This window comes from Diabrotica virgifera, chromosome 2 (assembly GCF_917563875.1).
Source record: "Diabrotica virgifera virgifera chromosome 2, PGI_DIABVI_V3a".
Lineage (NCBI taxonomy): Eukaryota > Metazoa > Arthropoda > Insecta > Coleoptera > Chrysomelidae > Diabrotica > Diabrotica virgifera.
Window position 1 is genome coordinate 43,420,350 of NC_065444.1, and position 12,568 is coordinate 43,432,917.

Sequence of the window (12,568 nt, forward strand, 5' to 3'; positions counted from 1 at the left end):
TTTATGTCCATCTTGTGGGTGGTCTTCCCGGGTTTTGTCTATTCACTCTCAGTCTCCACTCCAAGATTTTTTGTGGTGTCCTGCCCACTTCCATTTAATTTTGGTTGTGTTTTATAATGTCTTCTATACCACTTCTTCCACGAATTTCTTCGTCTTTTACGCTATCTCTCAACGTTATGCCCAACAATGATTTTTCCATTCTACATTGCGTCACTTGTAGTTTTCGTGCAGATGTCCCTGTTAGAGTAAGTGTCTTTGCGCCATCTGTAAGAACAGGTAGAACACTTTATATACACAAGTATATCACCTTTAAAAATATCACGCATTCTTCCGTGCGCTGCCTATTCCAGAGTTATTCTTCTTAGCAGTTCAGAAGTTTGATTGTCTCTGCTAATTTTTACCATATGTCCAAGGTATATAATATATATAGGGTGAGGCAGATAACTGGCCTATTAGAAATATCTCGAGAATTAAAGGTAACAGAATTATGAAAATTGGAATAAAGAAGTTTTGAGGGATGATCTATTAAATGAAAATATTTTCATCTCTTTGCAACTTCCAGTTATACCGGAAGTAGCTTATAACTTGGTTTTTTTAAATGGGACACCCTGTATATTTTTACATTTTTGGATTCTCCTCAATATCTTCTTTCTTAAAATATGAGATTTTGTAATATTATACAGGGTATTTTAAAAGATATTTACGTTTTTTTATTAATTTCGTAGCAAAATTCACGTATAATTGTAATAGTTTGACATTAAAAACTCTGCTTACGTTCAAGTGATTTTTAATATAGTCTATTATTGTAAAGAATCATTAGTATGGCTAATTTTGAAATTTTAGTATACAGGGTTGGTCGAAACTCGGAATGAATATTTTCTTAAATAGAACACCCTGTATTTTAGTATTGTAGTGAAATAATATTTCATAGTACTTTTTTATTTTATAAGTATTTCCTATACCTAACTGCTTTAATTTGTGAGTTATTGGTGATTCAAGCTAAACATTAATTGCAACAAAAAATACGTAAAATTTTATTAGGTTGGCCGTGAAAATATTCAATCACAAATAATTTTTCAGAAATAAATACATAATAATCCAGACTGGTCCTTAAAATTAGCAATAATGGTTTAGCTATCAAAATACCTACGTAGTTAAGATTGTTGGTGCGATTAACAATTAAGCACAAATTAAAGCAGTTAGGTATAGGGAATGCTTAAGAAATAAAAAAGTACCATAAAATATCTTTTCATTACAATACTAAAATAGAGGGTGTTCCATTTAAGAAAACTCAGAAAATACTCATTCCGAGTTTCGACCAACCCTGTATACTAAAATTAAAGATTTAGCTATACTAATGATTCTTAACAATAGCAGACTATATTAAAAATTACAAAATTACAACATAAATGGAGTTTTTAATATCAAATCAGTACAATTCTACAGGGTGTGAATATTGCTACGAAATTAATAAAAAAACGTAATTATCTTTTAAAATACCCTGTATTACATTACAAATCCTTATATTTTAAGAAAGAAGACATCGAAGAGAATGCAAAAATGTAAAAATATACAGGGTGTCCCATTTAAAAAACCGAAAAATATCGATGGTGAGATGCTTAGTCATCTACGATTCGCATATAACATTGTTCTAATTTAAGATGACCTAAAAACTTCCAATGATATTATGTTGACTGAACTCAGTGATGCAGTGATGAACTCAGCAGTCTAAATATTAATTACCAAAAGACAAAAAATGTTGACGAATTTAGTTCTGAGCCATCCTTTAAAGGTAGAAAACGTCGAAATTAAAGTTGTTGACAGCTATAGGAGGCCATCAGAGCAACAGTGGCCTAACCCCAAAAACAAAGTTTTGAGATAAATGCAATCTTTGCATTCATATGTATTTCCATTTTTTATGCCGATGGGATGGCGTAGCGCCATTTAGCCAAATACAGAGGTAGGTTGTGTAAACCTTTGTTAATCGGAAGATATAATGTTGCTGCTTTTATTGATAAATTAATCTAAAAATGCTTAATTTGACGCCACTGTTGCTCTGAGCGCCTCTATACAAGGTGAGGCAGATAACTCACATATTAGAAATATTTGGAGAACTAAAGGCAACAGGATTACAAAAATTGGAATACAAAGGTTTTGAAGGATGATCTATTAAATGAAAATATTTTCATCTCTTTGCAACTTCCGGTTTTACATATAAAACCGGAAGTTGCAAAGAGATGAAAATATTTTCATTTAATAGATCATCCTTCAAAACCTTTGTATTCCAATTTTTGTAATCCTGTTGCCTTTAGTTCTCCAAATATTTCTAATATGTGAGTTATCTGCCTCACCCTGTATAGAGGCGCTCAGAGCAACAGTGGCGTCAAATTAAGCATTTTTAGATTAATTTATCAATAAAAGCAGCAACATTATATCTTCCGATTAACAAAGGTTTACACAACCTACCTCTGTATTTGGCTAAATGGCGCTACGCCATCCCATCGGCATAAAAAATGGAAATACATATGAATGCAAAGATTGCATTTATCTCAAAACTTTGTTTTTGGGGTTAGGCCACTGTTGCTCTGATGGGCTCCTATAGCTGTCAACAACTTTAATTTCGACGTTTTCTACCTTTAAAGGATGGCTCAGAACTAAATTCGTCAACATTTTTTGTCTTTTGGTAATTAATATTTAGACTGCTGAGTTCATCACTGCATCACTGAGTTCAGTCAACATAATATCATTGGCAGTTTTTAGGTCATCTTAAATTAGAACAATATTATATGCGAATCGTAGATGACTAAGCCTCTCACCATCGATATTTATTCCTTTATTTTCCCATTCCAGTGACTTCAAATGGACAACTTAGGAGACATAGTATCTCCTTGTTGAATACCTCTCTTGATATGTATCCTATTGGTAGGACCGTGCAAATTTATAGTTTCTGTATATAAAGGTTCCCATTATTTTCAGTCTGGTTTACAATTTAAAATTCGCTCATCTTCCTTAGTCTCAGCATTCGTTATGGCTTGCAAATTGTAGAAGCATCGGAGGTGTAACCAGAGAAGGTTCCCATTGTTTTCAGTCTGATGGGATGTAGAGTAGCATTATGTTGTTTTATATGCCATTAGATTGAAAACTTAATCTTTTGCTAGCAGTTGCCGCTAGGGCATCTATGCCATTTCGTTCGTTGCAATCCGTGACTGCACGCCGGGGTTTGTTTTGGTTGGATCAGGGAGAGCAGCATATGTGCCTCCTGATGAGAGACTAATAAGTTTTGAAACCGGTAGAGGTGCTTGCTGCACTCTCTGATTGGACTAGAATATGATGCGGCTGTATTTTAGTTTTGCAACGAAATTGAAAATGGTTAATTATTTTTGATTTCTGTATATATTTTTTATAATATTTGTGTATATACGATCAATTCGACACTCTTCCAATGCCTCTAGAAGTGCGGGTAGTTCGATAGTATCAAACGCTTTATGGAAGTCTATAAACGTTAGAACTCGAGGTCTATTATTGTATTCAATTGATTTTTTAATCAAGTCTTTTATGCACTGTAGGTGGTCATTTGTATCATAGTTGCGACGAAAATCAGCCTGTTGTCTTGGCTGATACAGCTCAAATTTTGCTTCCAACCGATTGGTTATTATTACGTTCATTTACTGGGCTAGAAAAACTACGTCAAATTTTTATATGGTCAACTCTGGTATATTTACGTAATCGATAAACGTGTCAGTTGGTTAATGAGTTTCTGATTGAACACGTTAAAACGCTCAAACTTTGTTCCAAAGTTATTTGTTTGATATCGGAATGGTACGAGTATCCTCTCGTCTGTAGTCTGTACGAACGTGGATTCATTAATATAGATTGTAAACGATAATGTCTTATTGATTTTGCAGTCCTAGCAGGGCCGGAGAAGATTATAATTTAAGTTAAAATAGTGCCTGCAAGACCACGGATGTTTTACATTATATTCTGTACACGACATGTTTCATGCATGTCAAGATTACAAAACCGATGTAACCGTTACCAGTTCGGTATTTTTGCTGGATTTTCTACACTATTAATAAGAAGGTACGATGAAAATAAGAAAGCCAAAGAAAATATGGATATCGGCAATGTCGACACCACAACTGAAAGAGACTGATGCATAAAATATTAAAATTATTTGAGTTTTCTGTAAGCATTGTTGCAGAAGTAAAAAAATGACATATATTATCAAAAGTAGGTCCAAAACTACGGTGCTTTGTATTATGTAGGCATTTGAAAAGACTTAAAATGCGATGAATACGATGCTAAGAAAAAAGTTAACAATTTCTTTTGCATCATGATATTTTACACCATATGGTTCATTGTAACTCAAAATCGTCGTAGCGTTTAAAATAGGACATCTAAGCACATCCACCTCATAGTTATGAGTCTTTGGCAACTTGTCACTAAGCTTATGGTCAATTTGTGATCAACATAGGGCAAGTATGTGAAATAATTTATCAGTAAACTAGGTATTTGTAGAATGGTTCAACAATGGAATTCACTTCTCCATCATCATTAATACATAATTGGCTCAACAATAACAATCCTTTGTTGTAGATCTTGGTCTACTCGCAGAGAAGTCACCACTTTCGTCGATTTCTAGCAATTTCCGTCCATCTTCGGATTCTAACAATCTGAAGTTCTTCCGCATCATTAGTTCATCCTCTACTCGGTCGTCCTCTTCTTTTTTGTCGTCTAAGTTTGAGAATGTCCTAGAAATGTGTTCCGCCTATTTTAATCACTTAATAAATTTCAACTCAACAACACCTCGACAGCATTCTACAACCTATAGTTCGTCCGTTTGCTGGTGGGGTTGGTTAAAACTTCCATCTCATACATGAAAAAGCTCGTCTACATGTCGCAACCCTAGTGACAGACTGGCTTACCAACGAAGGTATCGATGTGTTGTCTTGACCAGCACAATCTCCCGACCAGAATAGTCCCTCTGGAGCTATGCATAGCACAGACCTCTCGTCTGTAGTCTGTATGGACGTGGATTCATTAATATACATTGTAAACGATAATTTCTTATTGATTTTGCAATCCTAGCAGGGCCGAAGAAGATTATAATTTAATTTTAAATAGTGCCTGTAAGATCATCGATGTTTTACATTATATTCTATACACGACATGTTTCATGCATGTCAAGATTACAAAACCGATTAATTATTTATATGGGAAATAAGCCACAATTAAAATGAAAAAAATAATTTTATTAACGTTTCGACGCCCAAATCGGGTGCCGTTGTCAAAATACAAAATATTACTAAATAAACAATAATGTTGTTGCTAAGCAAAAAAATTCTTCTAATAATTTATTTAATCTGACTCATTTATATTGGCAATTTAGACATATATTATACATTTTAAAGTAGAAGACTTTAAAATGATATTGCCAATATTTATGAGTTGCGTTCCTGGGACGACTTACTGAAAGATAGTTCATTCGATTACATGAAATCAACCCCAACTCAAGAATATCCGTCACAAAAAAATTATAGCATGTGATCTGTCTTTAAAAAGACAACCAAATGCAACAACAGTAAAATTCTCGCGTTAGAGACTTCATAGTAAATCACAAGGGAAAACCAGGAAAAAACCTTGTGATACTATCCCGACATCGTAAGTATTTGGTGTTACTTTGTAAGTAAGTTTGTTATTTTATAAATGCAATTCTTTGTTCTTTCTTGATCATTGTTAGGTTTATTTATTTATTTATAAAATACCTTGTGAATGCAAACAATTTTATTTAGGTGAGACATCAAGACCATTAGACGTTAGAATAAGTGAACATCAATCTTATATTAAAAATAGAGAATTTGATAGATCTCAAATATGTCAACACGCATGGGATAATGAACATAGAGTTCAGTGGAGAGATTCAAGTATAGTCCTGAAAGAATCAGATAGTAAAAAGAGAAAAATCAAAGAAGCGGCTCTAATTCTGCTAAATGAAACCAATTGTGTCGCAAATTCCTCGGTAGAATGCAGTAGGATGTGGTTGCCCATACTGAAAGAGGAAGTCAACAGAAAGAAAATACCAAGATTAGTAAGTCAATAACATCGAGCTGGTACATATTTTATATTTTAGTATTACTTAGATATCTAGTATTATTAATATTATTTATAATTTAAACATGTTACAAGTCAGAATTTGGTATTATTTTTTGAGAGTAAATTAAATGTAACACCAAATACTTACGATGTCGGGATAGTATCACAAGGTTTTTTCCTGGTTTTCCCTTGTGATTTACTATGAAGTCTCTAACGCGAGAATTTTACTGTTGTTGCATTTGGTTGTCTTTTTAAAGACAGATCACATGCTATAATTTTTTTGTGACGGATATTCTTGAGTTGGGGTTGATTTCATGTAATCGAATGAAAACTATCTTTCAGTAAGTCGTCCCAGGAACGCAACTCATAAATATTGGCAATATCATTTTAAAGTCTTCTACTTTAAAATGTATAATATATGTCTAAATTGCCAATATAAATGAGTCAGATTAAATAAATTATTAGAAGAATTTTTTTGCTTAGCAACAACATTATTGTTTATTTAGTAATATTTTGTATTTTGACAACGGCACCCGATTTGGGCGTCGAAACGTTAATAAAATTATTTTTTTCATTTTAATTGTGGCTTATTTCCCATATAAATAATTAATCATAAAAATGCCACAAGGAAATAGCTTCAGAACAACATTACAAAACCGATGTAAGCGTTACACATTTATTATTTTTTCTCAATTTCCTATATTCTAAATAAGAAGGTACGATGATAATAATAAAGCCAAATAAATTACCATCCAGTCGTATAGTACGGAAATAAATTTAATGAGGGTATCGCTGATATTGTCGACACGTCAACTAATAGAAGAAACAATAGAAAGTAGGAAGGTCTCAGATACAGAATACATTACAATATAAACTAGTTTAAATCTAGAAACCTTCCTTAATTAAAACCATTCTTTGTTAACATCCTGCATCTCTGCCTTCTACAATTTACAAGGCAAAGAGACGACGAAATAGAAAACTGAAAGGATTCTACAATGTTCAATCACATCCCGTCTTCCTCCATATAGGAAAAGGTACAAGAAATGTTTCCTTAGTACTCACAATCTGAGTAAAGATAGAAGTGAAAGAAAGGCAATTTATGTTTTATTTCGATTCAGAGGCAGGGCATAATCTGCAGACCGCCACTGTTTCTGGTATAACCTTCATCAGTACAGATGCACCCCGCCTCTGGATCAACACAAAACAAAATTGCCTATTTAAGGGAAATTTAAGAGAAATTTCAAAAACAATTGAAATCTCCTCTGAAGACGCAAACAGCGACATTTATTAGATACAATAGAAAGTAGAAAGGTCTCAGATACACAATACATTACAATATACACTAATTTAAATCCAAGTAAGTAAGTAAGTAAGTAAGTTGTTCTGCGACAGATCCTTGAAAAAACAAGTGAACATAACATCGACACACATCATCTCTTCATAGACTTCGAAAGCGCATATGACAATATAAACCGAGAATTCTTAATAAAAGCAATGAAAGAATTTAATATACCAACACAACTAATAGAACTGATAAAAGAATCTCTAAAAGTAGAAAGTAAAATCCGGATACAAAACGAACTAACGGAAACAATAGATGTGAAAAAGGGACTACGCCAGGGAGACGCTCTATCATGCATCTTGTTCAACATTGTACTCGAGAAAATAATGAGGGACACAACAGTCAATACTCGAGGAACAATAATTAATAAAAGCGTGCAAATACTAGCATTTGCAGATGATGTTGACATAATCGCAAGATCAAGAAGAGAAATGATAGAGGCATTCAATCAAATAGAACGAGCTGCACAAAATAGTGGCCTGAAAATCAACCAGAACAAAACAAAATATATGCAGGTAAGTAAAAACACAGAAATAAGGCAGCCACAAAATATAACAATAGGAGAATACAACATTGAGGGGGTAAAAAACTTTACATACTTGGGATCCCTAGTCACATCTGATAATAACGTAGCAGAGGAAGTGAAGAGGCGAATATTTATTGCCAATAAAAGTTATCATAGCTTAATTCGGCAACTAAGATCCAACAACGTCGCAAGGAAAACAAAATGCCAAATATACAAAACCCTAATAAGACCGGTACTCACATACGGCTCAGAAACCTGGACACTCACTAAAAGAGAGGAAACATTGCTAGCCACCTTTGAAAGAAAAATCTTGCGACACATATATAAGGGCACAAAAGAAAATGGAATTTGGCGAAGAAGGTACAACTTTGAACTATACGAAATATACCAGGATCCAGATATCATAACATTCATTAAAATAGGACGGCTGCGTTGGATGGGACATGTAGAAAGAATGGAAGAAGGCGAAATACCAAACAAAGTATTCAAACAGAGGCCAGTAGGAAAAAGAACAAGAGGAAGACCGAAGCTGAGATATTTAGAACAAATAGAAAATGATATAAAAACCTTAAAAATAAAAAACTGGAGAAAAAAAGCACGAAACAGATCAGAGTGGAGAAGAATCCTGGAACAGGCCAAGACCCAGAAAGGGCTGTCGAGCCAATGATGATGATGATGAAGTAAGTAAGTAAATAAGGTATGCTTTATTGTCAAAAAATTTTACCAATTTGTGGACAAAGCTTATACAAAATAAAAAAATACAATAAAAAACAAAAAATAATAAAAAACTACAAACAAAACAAAAACAGAAACAGACACCAAGTAAATGGCGTGAGTTATACTACTTAATATAATTTTATAGTTATTAAGTACACATTAAAAAATTTAAAATTTTGCAAACAATATGTATACAACGTCAGAGCAAAAAGAAGGCGAACGAGGAAAAGGGAAAGGGAAAGTAAATCAAAAGTTCTATGCCGCTGCAAATATGTATAAAAGTACTCGAAAGTAATAATCCTGCAAATCAATTTGCTGAATTCAAGTCGTTTATAAAAAAGTCATTCACTGTATAAAAAGCTCTCTCCAGCAAATAAGCTTTCAAGGCCTTGCGAAAAGCGGGAAATGCTGCAATAGATTTGATGTTAGATGGCAGGTGATTGTACATTTTTCTCGAATTGTATAGTATAGAGCACTTAACCAGCTGAGACCGTGGGGTTGGCAGATAAAGATTATGCTCCACGTTTCTAAGGGGATAGTTGTGAGTGGGTCTCTCTGGACCTTCTGATGCATGTTTGCGGATTAAACAAACGGATTCAAAAACAAACAAAGAAGGAAGAGTTAATATTTTAAATTTTTTAAAGAATTCTTGGCAATGAACTCTGCTATTGAGTCTCAGGGAGTAACGAAGAGCTCTCTTTTGTAGCTCAAATTGAGTCGCACAACACGTACCCCAGAATGGAAGGGAAACCTAGAAACCTTCCTTAATTAAAACCATCCTTTATTAACATCCTACATCTCTACCTTCTATAATTTACAAGGCAAAGAGACGACGAAATAGAAAACGGAAAGGATTCTACAATATTCAATCACATCCCGTTTTCCTTCGTATAGGAAAAGGCACAAAAAATGGTTCCTTAGTACTCACAATCTGAGTACAGATAGAAGTGAAAGAAAGGCAATTTAACTGTTATTGTGTAAAATTTTCATCCCTCCAATCCAAGCGTGGTTATTGATTTATATACATAGACGACGAACAATTTTTAGAAAACGTTACGCAAATGCGAAAAAATAAATGTTGTCATTTACTAAAATATACCTTTATTTGTCTTCATGTATTATTCTCATATGGTTGCACAACAATTAAGAATATACAATTCCATCTGGTATTAAAACAAAACAAATCGAATTTGTTTATGGTTTTTAATCTGATAAATTCCATTTAATAATTCTGATAATTATTCAATCAAAACAACATTACATTTTTTAATCTATTTAATCTTTTAACCTTATAAACGTCATATGTTTATGATTTTTATTGAAATTAATTATTGCATTCTAATTTCTGTTGATTATATTCGTTTGTTAATTTTCTGTTCTTTTTTTTAATATATAATAATAGTCTCCTGATTAGGAATTGAGGATGAATGGTCCTAAATATCGAAAGGGACGTGAACGCCCCAAATACTCTCAAGCGAAACTCCTTCAGACCTTCTATTACTCAAGAGATGCAAAAGGGGCTTCTACAACACCAAATACCCTTTGTTGCCAGAAACTATAATCCTCTAAAATTTGCCGCAGGCTCGTCCGATTTTTGGGTTTTACGGCCTAGGAAAGTTTATCATGGAGGCTGAAAAGCCCAAGATAATGAACAATTAAGACGGCGAATTTACGAAAAACTAAGAAAAATTGATTTGAATTCCGCCCAAGACCTTATGAAAGACATTTGAAGAAATTTGCGTCTAGTAGACTAGGATGTGTCACTGCACATAATTTGATAGTATAGTTTAGTTAAGCATTGAGTTGTAATTTATGGTAACTAGTTAGTGTTTAAATCAATTTCTTCATTAACAAAAAATTATATTAATATTTTAAGCCAAATCTTTTAGGACATGCGTTATTATTATGTTAATCCATCTGATGGTAAAGTGCATGTGCTTTTTCTCACATTCATACCCATAAGTAGCCATAGTGGAGAAACTCTTTCTTCTGCCGTTTTAACCTTTTTAAACGACTGCGGTATTGATGTTAAACGACATCAATAGGGAGAATCATACGACAATGCAGCAAACATGTCATTCAAATACAATAGTCTCCAAAATCATTTATCTAATATTAACAAACTTGCAATTTGCATTCCTTGTGCCTCACACTCACTTAATTTTGTTGGAGTAAGTGCTACTGAAAGTTGCGTTGGAGCAATATCGTATTTTCGGTTTGTTCAGTCCGTGTACAACATTTTTTCAGCCTCTGCCCACAGTTGAGAAGCTAGTATCAAATGCTTAAATGAAACTCGACTAATAGCCCAGTCGGGATACCATTTGACCTTGCATTTGGAGCTGCCCCAAATTTTATTTTTCTAATCTTTAGGGGGGTCAATAGTAGTATAAATTTAAAATCTCGACTGAATTTGACCGTTGCGTTAGCCGCCATCTTGATTTTAAACGAGAACCGTTTTTGCTCAATATCTCCGCCATTTTCAACTTTTCGACAAAAAATATACAAACAACTATAATTGTTGAAAATACGATTTTCTATAATTTCGTTAATTATAATTTTTTTCGTACGGTGCATATTTTCCGCGTTATGGGGAAAAAACAGTGACAGTTAAAGCATAATTATTGATTTATTGAATTATCTCGTTTATTATTACTTTTACAACAAATTTTAACTCAAACAAAAATAAAGAGAATTAAATTTTGTACAATTTTGATCTCTTTCATTTTTTTGATAAAATCAATATTTAAGGTAGTAGGTATGCGGTAAAGCGCGAGCGTAAGTCCTGATTGATTTTAAAGCAATTGTTTTTGTTCAATATCTTCCCCATTTTCAACTTTTCGACAAAAAGTGTAAGGACTGAAATTGTTGCAATTACGATTTACTACAATTTTTCGAGAGAACCAGGGGCGGGTCTAAGAGGGGGGGAATGGGAAAGTTCCCCCCAACGGGGTCCAAAATAAAAAAAAATTGTTGAAATAATAAAATATGTTAGCTGACATGAAACTTAATTATCGACAGACAAATTCAACCAAAAAAACCAGCTAGTTAATAAAATTAAGTGAACTTAATGCATATAAGTTATTATTTATGTCTTTTATGTACTTAGTTTGGTTAATGTTTCATTGGAAGTTTCAAAAATTGTATAAAATATAATTCTCTTTATTTTTGTTTATGTACAATTATGTCGTAAAGTTAATAATAAATGAGGCAATTCAATAATTATGCTTCCACTCCGCTTCCACTATTTTCCTCCTTAACTCGGAGAATGTTGATCGCATAAAAAAATTGTGGAAAAGACATTGTAGAAAATTGCGTTTCCAACAATTTTAGTTCCTACCGTTTTTGTCGAAAAGTTGAAAATGGCGGAGATATTAAGCAACAACGGTTCTCCTTTAAAATCAATATGGCGGCTAATGCAACCGCGGAATTCAGTCGAGATTTTAAATTTACACTACTATTGATCTTCTCTAAAGGATAAAATTATAAAATTTGGGGCAGCTCGGAAAAAAGATTCAATTCAGTAATTATGCTCCCCCCACCACTTTTTACTATTTTCCCACTTAACTCGGAAAATATTAACCGCATGAAAAAAATTGTGAAAAAGAAATTGTAGGAAATCATATTTGGAACAATTTAAGTTGAAAATGGCGTAGATATTGAACAAAAACAATTGCTACAAAATCAATCAGGTCTTACGCTCGCGCCATTATCGCATACATACTACCTTAAATATTATCTTTAGCAAAAAAAAATGAAAAAAACTAAAATTGTGTAGAATTCAATTTTCTCTATTTTTGTATAGGAACATTTTTGTCGTAAAACTAACAATAAACGAGATAATTTAATAATTATACTCTATTTATAAATAACTGTCACTATTTTCCGCTATA

The 12,568-nt window shown here is 33.0% G+C and overlaps 1 protein-coding gene across 2 annotated transcripts in view; it reads left to right on the forward strand.

Moving 5' to 3' along the window:
• Window positions 1–12,568, forward strand: part of LOC114336035 (peripheral plasma membrane protein CASK) — a 610,838-nt gene that overhangs the window by 260,703 nt on the left and 337,567 nt on the right. The window lies entirely within an intron of this gene.